The 13,654-nt window shown below is 47.2% G+C and overlaps 1 long non-coding RNA gene across 2 annotated transcripts in view; it reads right to left on the reverse strand.

Annotated features, from left to right (window-relative positions):
* Positions 1 to 12,363, reverse strand: part of LOC135972335 (uncharacterized) — an 81,686-nt gene extending 69,323 nt beyond the window's left edge. Inside the window, exons 1-3 of one of the 2 annotated variants that reach the window (XR_010588756.1) lie at positions 12,125 to 12,363; positions 6,380 to 6,452; positions 5,312 to 5,590 (exon numbers count right to left, since the gene is read on the reverse strand). This is a non-coding gene — a long non-coding RNA (uncharacterized LOC135972335). The other variant, XR_010588755.1, reaches the window with a different exon arrangement.
* Positions 12,364 to 13,654: the final 1,291 nt, after the last annotated feature.

The following is a 13,654-nucleotide window of genomic DNA, read 5'->3' on the forward strand; positions in this document are numbered from 1 at the left end:
TTCAAAAAGAACTCACTCCCAAAGCCATCATCCCAGGTTCAGCTGAGCCCAGCCCCGCCCTGAGAGTCAGTCTTCCTGCTCTCCCAGTACCTCTCGCCTGGAGTTTGGGCCTTCTCTACAGGCCTCCCCTGCTGATGTCTTCTCCTGGCTAACTCAGGGCCCTGCAGGAGCCTAGGTTACATTCAGAAAATGGGGAAATTTGGGGGAGTAGGTGAAAAGAAGGGGTCAAACCCAGGGAAGGGCTAGCAGTGTATAGAGAAGTTCCCACTCTATCTGTGGTACTTATGTGGCCCCATCACCATAGTATCTGAGGCTGCACCTCACAACGTCTAACCTATTTCTCCTCACAGCCTACCTCGGTGAGGTAGAGCAGTGCTGTTATCCCCATTGTACAGACGGGGCACTGAGGCACACACAGACAAAAGTCCAGATTTTCAAAAGCAACAGAGGGTCCTGTGGCACCTTTGAGACTAACAGAAGTACTGGGAGCATAAGCTTTCGTGGGTAAGAACCTCACTTCTTCAGATGCAAGTAATGGAAATCTCCAGAGGCAGGTATATATCAGTGTGGAGTTAATGAGGTTAGTTCAATCAGGGAGGGTGAGGTGCTCTGCTAGCAGTTGAGGTGTGAACACCAAGGGAGGAGAAACTGTTTCTGTAGTTGGATAGCCATTCACAGTCTTTGTTTAATCCTGATCTGATGGTGTCAAATTTGCAAATGAACTGGAGCTCAGCAGTTTCTCTTTGGAGTCTGGTCCTGAAGTTTTTTTGCTGTAAGATGGCTACCTTAACATCTGCTATTGTGTGGCTAGGGAGGTTGAAGTGTTCTCCTACAGGTTTTTGTATATTGCCATTCCTGATATCTGACTTGTGTCCATTTATCCTCTTGCGTAGTGACTGTCCAGTTTGGCCAATGTACATAGCAGAGGGGCATTGCTGGCATATGATGGCATATATAACATTGGTGGACGTGCAGGTGAATGAGCCGGTGATGTTGTAGCTGATCTGGTTAGGTCCAGTGATGGTGTTGCTGGTGTAGATATGTGGGCAGAGTTGGCATCGAGGTTTGTTGCATGGGTTGGTTCCTGAGTTAGAGTTGTTATGGTGCGGTGCGTGGTTGCTGGTGAGAATATGCTTAAGGTTGGCAGGTTGTCTGTGGGCGAGGACTGGCCTGCCTCCCAAGGTCTGTGAAAGTGAGGGATCATTGTCCAGGATGGGTTGTAGATCACTGATGATGCGTTGGAGAGGTTTAAGCTGAGGACTGTAGGTGATGGCCAGTGGAGTTCTGTTGGTTTCTCTTCTGGGCCTGTCTTGTAGCAGGAGGCTTCTGGGTACACGTCTGGCTCTGTTGATTTGTTTCTTTATTTCCTTGTGTGGGTATCGTAGTTTTGAGAATGCTTGGTGAAGATCTTGTAGGTGTTGGTCTCTGTCTGAGGGGTTGGAGCAGATGCGATTGTACCTCAGTGCTTGGCTGTAGACGATGGATCGTGTGGTGTGACCGGGGTGGAAGCTGGAGGCATGAAGGTAGGCATAGCGGTCGGTGGGTTTTCGGTATAGGGTGGTGTTAATGTGGCCATCGCTTATTTGTACGGTGGTGTCCAGGAAGTGGACCTCCCGTGTAGATTGGTCCAGGCTGAGGTTGATGGTGGGGTGGAAGCTGTTGAAAGCATGGTGGAATTCTTCCAGGGTCTCCTTCCCATGGGTCCAGATGATGAAGATGTCATCAATATAGCGTAGGTAGAGAAGGGGCATGAGTGGACGAGAGCTGAGGAAGCGTTGTTCCAGGTCAGCCATAAAAATGTTGGCATATTGTGGGGCCATGCGGGTGCCCATAGCGGTGCCACTGGTCTGGAGGTATATATTGTCACCAAATTTGAAATCATTGTGCGTGAGGATGAAGTCACAGAGCTCAGCAATAAGTTGTGCTGTGTCATCATCAGGGATACTGTTCCTGACAGCTTGTATTCCATCTGTATGTGGGATGTTTGTGTAGAGAGCCTCTACATCCATGGTGGCTAGGATGGTGTTTTCTGGGAGGTCACCAATGCATTGTAGTTTTCTCAGGAAATCTGTGGTGTCACGGAGATAGCTGGGAGTGCTGGTGGCGTAGGGTTTGAGTAGGGAGTCCACATATCCAGACAGTCCTTCAGTGAGAGTGCCAATGCCCGAGATGATGGGGCGTCCAGGATTTCCAGGTTTGTGGATCTTAGGTAGTAGATAGAATAACCCCGGTCGGGGCTCTAAGGGTATGTTGATTTGTTCCTGTGTTAGTGTAGGGAGTGTCCTGAGTAGATCGTGCAGTTTCTTAGTGTATTCCTCAGTGGGATCTGAGGAAAGCGGCCTGTAGAATTTGGTATTGGAGAGTTGTCTGGCAGCCTCCTTCTGGTAGTCAGACCTGTTCATGATGACAACAGCTCCTCCTTTATCAGCCTCTTTGATGATAATGTCAGGGTGGTTTCTGAGGCTGTGGATGGCATTGCGTTCTGCACGACTTAGGTTATGAGGCAAGCGATGTTGTTTTTCCACAATTTCTGCCTGTGCACGTCGGCGGAAGCATTCTATGTATAGGTCCAGACTGTCATTTCGACCCTCAGGAGGAGTCCATGTGGAGTTCTTCTTCCTGTGTTGTTGGTGGGAGGGTATCTGTGTATCAGTGCGCTGTTCAGTGTTATCATGAAAGTATTCTTTGAGTCGGAGACGGCGAAAGTAGGCTTCCAGATCACCACAGAACTGTATCATGTTCGTGGGGGTGCTGGGGCAAAAGGAGAGTCCCCGAGATAGGACAGACTCTTCTGCTGGGTTGAGTGTGTAGCTGGATAAATTGATGATATCGCTGGGTGAGTTAGGGGTACCCCTGTTGTGGCCCCATGTGGCAGGTAGGATTTTAGACAGCTTACGGTCCTTTTTCCTTTGTAGAGAGGTGAAGTGTGTAATGTAGATCTCCTGTCTTATTTTAGTAAAGTCCATTTGTGTGGAGGGTTGGTTATTTATGGAAGTCTCCAGGTTGGAGAGCTCTTTCTTGATGTTTTTCTGTTTGCTGTATAGGATGCTGATCAGGTGGTTCCTCAGTTTCTTTGATAATGTATGGCATAATCTCTCACTGTGGTTTGTGCAGTATGTAGATAGCAATGGATTTTTCACCTTCAGTCCATTTGGTATGATGTCCATCCGTTTGCATTTGGAAAGGAAGATGATATCTGTCTGTATTTGTGCAAGTTTCTTCATGAGGTTGATAGATTTCCATCTACAGTCACCTACAGTCCTCAACTTAAACCTCTCCAACGCATCATCAGTGATCTACAACTCATCCTGGACAATGATCCCTCACTTTCACAGACCTTGGGAGGCAGGCCAGTCCTCGCCCACAGACAACCTGCCAACCTTAAGCATATTCTCACCAGCAACCACGCACCGCACCATAACAATTCTAACTCAGGAACCAACCCATGCAACAAACCTCAATGCCAACTCTGCCCACATATCTACACCAGCAACACCATCACTGGACCTAACCAGATCAGCTACAACATCACCGGCTCATTCACCTGCACGTCCACCAATGTTATATATGCCATCATATGCCAGCAATGCCCCTCTGCTATGTACATTGGCCAAACTGGACAGTCACTACGCAAGAGGATAAATGGACACAAGTCAGATATCAGGAATGGCAATATACAAAAACCTGTAGGAGAACACTTCAACCTCCCTGGCCACACAATAGCAGATGTTAAGGTAGCCATCTTACAGCAAAAAAACTTCAGGACCAGACTCCAAAGAGAAACTGCTGAGCTCCAATTCATTTGCAAATTTGACACCATCAGATCAGGATTAAACAAAGACTGTGAATGGCTATCCAACTACAGAAACAGTTTCTCCTCCCTTGGTGTTCACACCTCAACTGCTAGCAGAGCACCTCACCCTCCCTGATTGAACTAACCTCGTTAACTCCACACTGATATATACCTGCCTCTGGAGATTTCCATTACTTGCATCTGAAGAAGTGAGGTTCTTACCCATGAAAGCTTATGCTCCCAGTACTTCTGTTAGTCTCAATGGTGCCACAGGACCCTCTGTTGCTTTTTACAGATTCAGACTAACACGGCTACCCCTCTGATACCAGATTTTCAAAGGTATTTAGGCACCTAATGAGATTTTCAAATGCACTTTGAAGGTTTGGTAAACCGCACTAGATATCTAGCTGCATCTTTGGGTGCTTAGAAACCTTTGACATTCTGTCCTTAAAGCACTGGCCAGACAGGGGTCAGACAGGAAGTCTATGGGGGGAATAGAACCCAGGGCTTTCAGGGCTAGCTCCCTATCCTGCAGACCAGCCTCTCTCTCTGCTGCTGCATGTTGCAAAAAGAGAGAACTCTGATCGATGGGAGCAAAACCAAGGTGGTCAGTTCTTTGAGACTCCAACAAATGGTCCCAGGATGGCTGTCATGGGTGAACCATGAAAAGCAGCACAGAGGTTAGGAAGGATGGAGAATGAGAGTCAGATGAGAGGAGATCACTTAACTCCCAAGGAGTGGCAGGTCTTGCCCCATGCTGGGTTGTAAAGCAATGGCTGCTGTGCAATTTTACACTTTAACTGAAAACCATTTTGTCGTCATTTTTTGTTCTGAGTCTGAGAAAAGGAAGGAATGAGAAAGTGCCATATAAGTATCAAATGTGTTTATGCCTCAAATTCGTAGGGTTTCAGCTGTATTCAGGCCAATTCCAGAACAAAGAACAGAAACTGTGTCCACAGAGTCCATAAAGTCGATGATTACTGTCATGATTTGCATTATTCATTGGGCACCATCTGTGTAGTCAGCACTATTCAGAATATGCCAGAAAATCCAGTCCCTGAGCCAACACATATAAGATGTGTAACTCTGGATAAGATGGCTCCAATATTTAAGTAGGAAGTGTATAATTATTGACAACACATGTTATCACATGTTCACTGTGATGTTTATAGCTGAGTGGAGGCACTGATGGCAACAGAAGTTTTAGTTGATTAAGGACTAGAAGATTTGACCCCCCAACTTTCTTTCTAAAGGAGGAGCTGCCCAGAGCTCTTATGCCTTTCCTTTCCGGCCTGCAGTGGCCCTGATATACCTCAAAATTCTCAGATTTTTTTCTCAGTTTAAAATATAGAATTTTCTTGGTGTTTGGTTTTAAATATTCTCCTCTGAGAACTGCAACTCAATTGCTGTGGTGTTGTGTTTAAGAGTCTCCTGGAAAGTAACTAGCCTTTAAACAGAAGTAAAAGCAGTGTTGCCAACTCTCATGATTTTGTCATGAGTCTCATGACAATTGTTTACCTTAAAGCCCCAGCTCCTGGAGTCAAGTGGATATGTGATGATTTCAGCCTTCATTCTTAAAGAAAAATGAAGTTTCTAGTCCTCGTGGCTGTGGAGAAAGCTTCAAAATGTGACCCCAATGCACCCTAAAGGCTCAAAAAGCAGAAGGCAAATAAAAAGAACCCCAAATCTGTTATTTTTACATAATCTCATGCCCCAGGCAGGTGTAGTAAAAACTCACCGGGCCTTGCCCTAGTAGGATGTTGCCAAAGTTAAATGATCTATTCCAAGCTTGGTGAACTGGAAAAAGAGTGATAGAAAATAATCTAGATTTTTCTACAGTTGTTTCAATTGTTGTATTCAAGAGTTAGTAACAAAGAATATACATTAAAATTTTAAACCTAACCAGTGTTCTTTAAGTGACTTGACACAAGATATGAGAACATGTTAGTAGTATTAGAACTGAGTGGGTCTAATATTTATTAAATTCTCTTTTTTTATATAGGAATTAGATACAGCACCCTATCAGCTAATTTCTAAGTTATTATCTGAAAAAAAAAAAACCCTAGCATTTTCAGGTACCTACATAGCCCTTGGAATCACGTTTGAAGTTGCCCCCCACCACCACCAAAATCGGAAATGGTACTCCTGTCCGGGATATACACCTTAACACACTCAAAACTGCCTTCACCAAACAAGAACACTCCACCAGAGATGTAGATTGCATCATGGAATGGGCCATCCAAATACTGCAAGAGAACCTGCTTCAATACAGAAATAAAACCCCTCTGACCGCACACTCATAGTTATTACCTACCACCCCACACTGGAGCCCACATGGGGTATCTTCAAACAATTACAACCCATACTCGATGGGGATCCCATCCTGAAATAAATACTTCCCCAACTCCCTCTTCTAGCCTTCAAACAACCCCCGCCCCCCACCTCGCCAAGCTCATCATCAGAAACAAGCTCCACACAACTCAGGAGACACCAACTCAAAGCAGTACCAGACCCTGCCAGAACAACAGATGCAAAACCTGCAGACACATCTCCAGGGCTACTATGATCAACACCCCCACAACATACCTTTCAAGATCCATGAGTCCTGCGCATGCCTATCACAACATGTGGTGTACCTCATCCAGTGCCCCAATAACAACTATATGGATGAAATCAGACAATCATTATGCTTTTAAATGAACTCACATAGGAAAATGAAAAAAGATAAAAAACATCCTATCACCTGTGGGTGAACGCTATTCACAAAGCAATCATGGTCTAGCTAACCTATCAGTCATTGGTCTCTAAGGAAACATATACACAACACTTTGGGGGAGGGATAGCTCAGTGGTTTGAGCATTGGCCTCCTAAACCCAGCGTTGTGAGTTCAATCCTTGAGGGGGCCACTTAGGAATCTGGGGCAAAATCAGTACTTGGTCCAGCTAGTGAAGGCAGGGGGCTGGACTCAATGACCTTTCATTTCAGGGTCCCTTCCAGCTCTATAAGATAGGTATATCTGCATATATAAACTTTCAAAAGACAAGTCTGGGAGCTTAAATTCATAACTTTGCTAGACACTAAAAATCATGGTGTTAATAAAGACACTGGATTTATGGTTTATTACAACAAACTGTAGCCCACTAAACCCCCATTTTTGTCCTACGACTACAGAGGTGTTAATGGGCCACTTCGCCTTGAATGGTCCCTTAGAATATGTGCTAACTACTTACGCTAAACAATCTGTTCCACCTCATATTTAGCTTAGTACCTTTCCCAGACCGGAAGTAGAACTTTGTGTAGCTTGAAACCTTATTTCTCTCACTAAAAGAAGTTGGTACAATAAAAGATATTATGTCGCCCATGGGCAACGGGTGAACCCCCCTTCGGGGAGACTAGCCCCCTGGCCCGCCCCTGCCCACTGGAGCACCAAGCCCCCCCCCCACCCCCCCTGAAGGCTGGAGGAGCCACCCCAGCCATGCTGGCCAGCCCGAATCCCAGGCCAGACCAAGCACCGGGCACCAGCTGGCCCATGCACCAGCCCAATCACCGGGCTGCTGGCCCAACACCCGGGCCAGCCTGAGCCACTCCAGGCCACCAGCCTGACCCCCTGGCCACTAGCCAGCCTGAGCTGCCCCAGGCTCTGGCCGCCAGCACCGGCCCAAGTCCCAAGCTCCATGCCCCCAGCTGGAGCTTCAGGGGAGAGAGGGAGTGAGGGCAGGGCCTCAGGGCAGAGTGTGGGCAGGGCCATGGCCTGGGTTAGGGGAGGATTGGCCCCTGTAAGTCCCACCCAGACCTGCACCCACCTGTATCATCCGGCACTCCCAGGCTGTTCCACACGCAGCTCTATCCACCATTCCTGGGGGTTCCCTCCAACTTCCTGCTGCCCTGCAACCCCCACGCCCAAACAGAGCCTGGCCACGACCTGGCGCAGGACCTTGCCCTTTACCTGGCCAGGGGAATGGGGTGCAATGCGGGGAAGGCTGATGGGTAGGATTGCAAACTTTTCAATTTCTGAAAACTGGACACTACAGCAGGAGTGTCGGAACCTCCCCCCACCATGCCTCTTTCCCTGAGGCCCCACCCCTTGCCCGCTCATCTCCCCCACATCCCCGTCACTCCCTGCTCTCTTGCCCCCCCTTCTCCATCACTGGATCCTCTCCAGCTTTTCTCCCCCCCCCCCCCCCCCCCCGGAGTTTAAGCAAAGTGAATGAAGGTACAATATGCTTTGCCTTTATGTGTCCATATACTTCCTTTCTGCTGAACAAGAAAACAATCATGTGGGCCAATTATCCACTTCCAAGAAATGCAGGCATAACCATGCATGAGACTTTTCCCCATAAATGAGCCTAGTTTGATGCTTCATAACCCCAGATCATTTTTGACCACTCAGTGCATGGCACTTTCTAAAGGCAGACCTTAATTACATTTATTACTAAATCATGTCTTAATCTGATGAATGAGTGTTTAATTTCTTTGGCATCCAAAAATCAAAGACTTCTGGACATGGTAACAATCTGTACATAATAGTCAAATTATAAAACAAAGCTATATATTGTGCATATAGCGGAGCAGGATTAGAATTAAAATCCTTGAGATTTCAATATCTGCAGAGAAGAAAAGATGCATAACTTCCAATAACTACAATAGAAAAGTTTCAGAGTAGCAGCCATGTTAGTCTGTATCCGCAAAAAGAACAGGAGTACTTGTGGCACCTTAGAGACTAACAAATTTATTAGAGCATAAGCTTTCGTGGGCTACTGCCCACTTCTTCGGATGCATATAGAGTGGAACATATATTGAGGGGATATATATACACACATACAGAGAGCATGAACAGGTCGGAGGGTTTTTTTTTCTCTTATTTAATTGGCCTCTCAGAGTTGGTATGACAACTCCCACCTGTTCATGCTCTCTGTATGTGTGTATATATATCCCCTCAATATATGTTCCACTCTATATGCATCTGAAGAAGTGGGCTGTAGCCCACGAAAGCTTATGCTCTAATAAATTTGTTAGTCTCTAAGGTGCCACAAGTACTCCTGTTCTTTTTACAATAGAAAAGTCATGTCTAAGGCTCATCTCACTGTGCTGAAGAGAGAGGAGGGTTGGGGGCTTTTTGGTTTATTTTTATTTTTGTTTTTGTTTTGCCTTCATCTATCACTAGTCCTTAAATTCTACTTTGGGATCTGCTAATTCTTAAAATATTGAGAGACGTCAAAATATCTCACCATTGTGCCAGGTTGCATATTGTGCTAGCTATCTAATAGGAAGCTTTACAATAAACATATAGAATGACTGAGACAAAAAATTCCTTTATGAATTCACTGTGGCAATTTCAAACTTCAGGAAATTTGCTGTTTAAGAAAGCTGGCAAAGGTTTAAAAAGTTCAGCTAATACTAGTTGAAACTGCAGCATTCTGAATTTACGAGGGTTATTCCTGACATGTGCCTTTAAAGAGTTGTGTTCATGTTTGTTCTTGCTTGCAATCTGAGTTACATAAATTGCTATGCAGGCACAGATAATGTTCTCAAATAGATTTATTGGCCCATTTATCTATAGCGCTATAATCTGCCAGAAGATCGTGGAAAAAACTTTATTAAGCTGTGAATGTCACCTCCCTTGGGCCTACAGGGTGCCAACAACTCAGGCCGATCAAAAAGAGGACCTGGCTGTGTCTGGTCAGCACTGCTGACAGGACACTAAAAGTCCGGTTCCCAATCGGTCTCTGCACCAAGAAGGTGGGAAAAGCAGCTGCCTGGAAAGGCTGCAGTTCAGCTGGAGACATAGGTGTTGGAACTAGAGGTGCTGAAGCACCCCCTGGCTTGACGTAGTTTACATCGTACACAGGTTTTCCAGTTGGGTTCAATGGCTCTCACCACCCTCACTATACAAATTCTTCCAGCACCCCTGGCTGGAGAGAGAGAGAACTGGCTCCAAAGGACCCGGTTCCAGCAGAGAGAGATAGGTACACCACCCCGGAGGCGATCCTGTCCCTTCCCCAGCCCGACTGTGCTTCCCCCCGGCTCCTGCCTCACTCTGGGGACCGACCCCCCCAAGCCCACCCCCGGCACAACAGATGAACTTCTGGATGCATATCCGAGCCAAATTTTGAGTTTCATCCATCACTCATTATCATTTGTGGTGGCCTATTTGCACTTTAAACAAGAAGCTACTTAATAATTTCAACACCATTACTGCTGTCGTGATCGAGCACAGGGAAACAAAAGAATAATAATAACCAGGGCCGGCTCCAGGCACCAGCCGAGCAAGCTGATGTTTGGGGCGGCAGCTTGTAGGAGGCGGCATTCCGCCCAGTCCTAGGGCGGCACGGCTGCTTTTTTTGATTTTTTGTTGTTGTTCCACTCCGGCCGCCCTGTAGGGGGCAGCGGCGGGGAGGACAGGAGCGCCCTGCAGCAAGCCCGGCAGGGCAGCCCGCGTCCTTCCCTCCCAGCTGACCGGAGTGGTGAGGAGCCCTCCCGGCAGGGGGCACGTCGGGAGGGGCCGCGTGGCAGCGCCCCGCTGAAACCCTGGCCGGCCCCCGTCTCTCTCTCCCCCCGCTCCCTCCTCCTCCCCCTCCCTAGCCGGGGCACATCTGCAGGGCAGGGAGTCCCCCTGCACCCTGGCTCCAGCCGCGCGGCAGGTTGTTTTTTTTTGCTTTGCTGCTCTGGCCGCCACGTTTTTTTGCTTGGGGCGGCCAGAAAGCCAGAGCCGGCCCTGATAATAACTGCTGTGAAATGAGTTATAGCCTTTCAACATTTATAAACATTATTGGTTTGTTACACACTCTCTCTCGTTCCAGTTACATTCATCTTTTCCACACAAGGAATACAAATTTAGGCTATATTTTCCAGATGACTTTGCTTCCTTCTTATCGCCTTTCACCACATAACGTTCTGTAGCTTTAAGAAAATTAATGTTTCCAAGTATAAATGTTTGTCTGAGTTAGCAAAGCTAGTACTGAGTTGATGACACCTTTTATGCCCAAGGGTGAGGACAGTCACAGCTTTCTAGCCTTTTTTTCCCCAATTTCCCAGCAGATTATAGCGTTATAGATAAATGGGCCAATTAATCATTTTGAAAACATTATTTTCCATATGCATAGCATCTTATGTAACTCAGATTGCAAGCAAGAGCAAACATGAACACAACTCTTCAAAGGCATATGCGAGAATAACCCTCATAAATTCACAATGCTGCAGTTTCAACTAGTATTAGCTGAACTTTTTAAACCTTTGCCAGCTTTCTTAAACAGCAAATTTCCTCTTGCTGAACAGGGTCTCCATTTGACTCAAATGAAGTTTGAAATTGCCACAGTGAATTCATAAAGGAATTATTTGTCTCAGTCATTCTATATTTGTATTATAAAGTTTCCTATTAGATAGCTAGCACAATATGCAACCTGGCACAATGGTGAGATATTTTGACTTCTCTCAATATTTTAAGAATTAGCAGATCCCAAAGTAGAAATTAAGGAATAGTGATAGATGAGGGACACCCCCCCCTACACACACACACAAAGAACCCAAACCTCTTCAGCGCAGTGAGAAGAGCATTAGACACGACTTTTCTATCGTTACTGGAAGTTGTGCATTTTATCCTCTCTGCAGATGTTAAAATCTCAAGGATTTTAATTCTAATCCTGCTCTGATATATACAAAATATATAGCTTTGTTTTATAATTTAACTATTAGGTAGAATTTGTTACCATGTCCAGAAGTCTTTGATTTTTGGATACCAAAGAAATTAAACACTCATTTATCAGATTAAGACATTATTTAGTAATAAATGTAATTAAAGTCTGGCTTTAAAAAAGTGCCATGCACTGAGTGGTCAAAAACTGTATGGGGTTGTGAAGGATCAAACTAGGTTCATTTATGGGAAAAGTCTCACGCATGGTTATGCCTGCATTTCTTGGAAGTGGATAGTTGGTCCACATAAACATGTTTTCTTCTTTATCAGGTTTATCAGAAAGGAAATATATGGGCATATAAAGGCAAAGCATACAGTGACTTCATTCACTTTGCTTAAACCCCTGGAGGGGGAGGAAGGGGAGAGGATCAAACGATGGAGAAGGGAGGGGGGAAAGCAGGGAGCCACAGAGGTGGGCGGGGAGAGGAGCAGGGAGGGGGTGAGGCCTCAGGGGAAGAGTCAGAGTAGGGGAAGTTTCCAGCACTCCTGCCGTAGTGTCCGGTTTTCAGAAATTGGAAAGTTGACAACCCTATTTAGGATGGGGGTGGGTCGGTCCCTGGAGCGAGGCAGGGTCTTGGGGCAAGCACAGTGGGGCAGGGCAGACAAAATCCTCACCGGGGCAGCACAGTGCCGGTACCTACCTCTCTCCACCAGAACCGGGTCCTTGGGAATCAGTTCTCTCTCTCTGTCCAGCTGAGTTGCAGCTCCTCCAGGAAGCAGCTGCTCTTCCTGCCCTCCTGGAGGGGAGGCTGATTGCGGTTACTCCATAACTGGACTTTTAGAGACTGCCAGGTCCCCTTTTTGACTGGACTTTCCGGTCGAAAACTGTTCATCTGGCAACCCTACTGATGGGAAATGTAGTCCCTGCTAGCCAGTAGAAAGGGGATGTACAGTGGGGAGGAGGCTGATGGGATTTGTAGCTCCCGGCTTTGCAGAGTCATCACAGTGAGTTTAACACCTGGAAAGAAGAAAACAGAAGCGGGTCCCCCTTCCTCTGCAAGCAAAAACGACTCCTTCCTCTGGGCCTCCAAGGGCACTAGAGGTTCACTCCTCTTCATCAATTTTTTTGGCCTGCTGGGAACTCTAAATAATAATTTTTAAAAGATTGTTTCAGGTCTGTCATAGATTGTACTCTAGGGCGCCCTTGAGGTGAGCATGGATGCTTCTCTCGTCGCAGGTGTGGGTGCTGCTGTAGCACTGGTTTGGAGTAGGGTGACCAGCTGTCCTCGTTTTCCCAGGATGGTTCCTTTTTTTTTAGGGAACTGTCCCAGGAAATCCATACATCTCCCCGGGACATCCGAACTTTTTGTCAGTCATCCTCTGATGGCTCCTCTCAGCCACTAGAGCCGGTGGTGAAGGGAGCCAGGGGGTAGCGGCACCGGCGCAGAGGGAGCTCTGGCTCTGGGCTGTCTGGGAGCTATGGGGATGGGGCACCTCGGGAGCAGTGAGCAGGACAGGGAAAGCTGGGGGTGGGCAGTGCCCAGTCACCACCGCGTAGGTATTGCCTGCATGGAGGTCACTGCTGGATGGGAGCGAGGTGGATCCGGCCAGCACTGCAGCCTGCTTGGTGAGGTTGGTGCCTGGGGCAGCCCTGTGAGCAGGACTCCACGGAGGCGGGGGGGGGGGGCAATCAGTAGCATGGTGTGTATGTGGTGAGGTGTGGGGCACGCGGCTGTCCCAGTGTTTTGCCCCTCAGAGGTGAAACCCTCGTTCGGAATGCAGGGCGCAGTCTCCTGGCTGGAAGCCACCACTGCCTTTCCGGCAGGGCCGCAACCCAAAAGAAGTAAAAAACAAACAAACTAATCCTGCAACCCAAAAGGCAAATGATGAATAGTCTCGGTGAAACTGGCAGGGTTCCTAACCCCCAAGTATCTGAGGGCCCCAGGCTATGCACCCTGGGCTCTATCGAAAAAGGAAAGCTGGTCCCTCAACCTCTACAGGGGGTCTTGTCAGCAGACGTTCTTCAGCAGCTTTCTGGGTAAGCAGCCCCTGCTCAATAGGGCTAGGGAGCTCTGTTCTGTAGCTCTGCTTCCCTCTGAGGATATGTCTACACTGCACACTAAGCCCAGGCCCTGACTTGGTTTGAGCCCAGGCCTCCTTTCTGTCCACACACAAATCAGTCTGACTTGGGTCAGCAAGCACTCAGGACCTGAGTCCCAGGATCCTGCAGG

Source organism: Chrysemys picta, chromosome 6 (assembly GCF_011386835.1).
Source record: "Chrysemys picta bellii isolate R12L10 chromosome 6, ASM1138683v2, whole genome shotgun sequence".
In the NCBI taxonomy this organism is placed as follows: domain Eukaryota; kingdom Metazoa; phylum Chordata; order Testudines; family Emydidae; genus Chrysemys; species Chrysemys picta.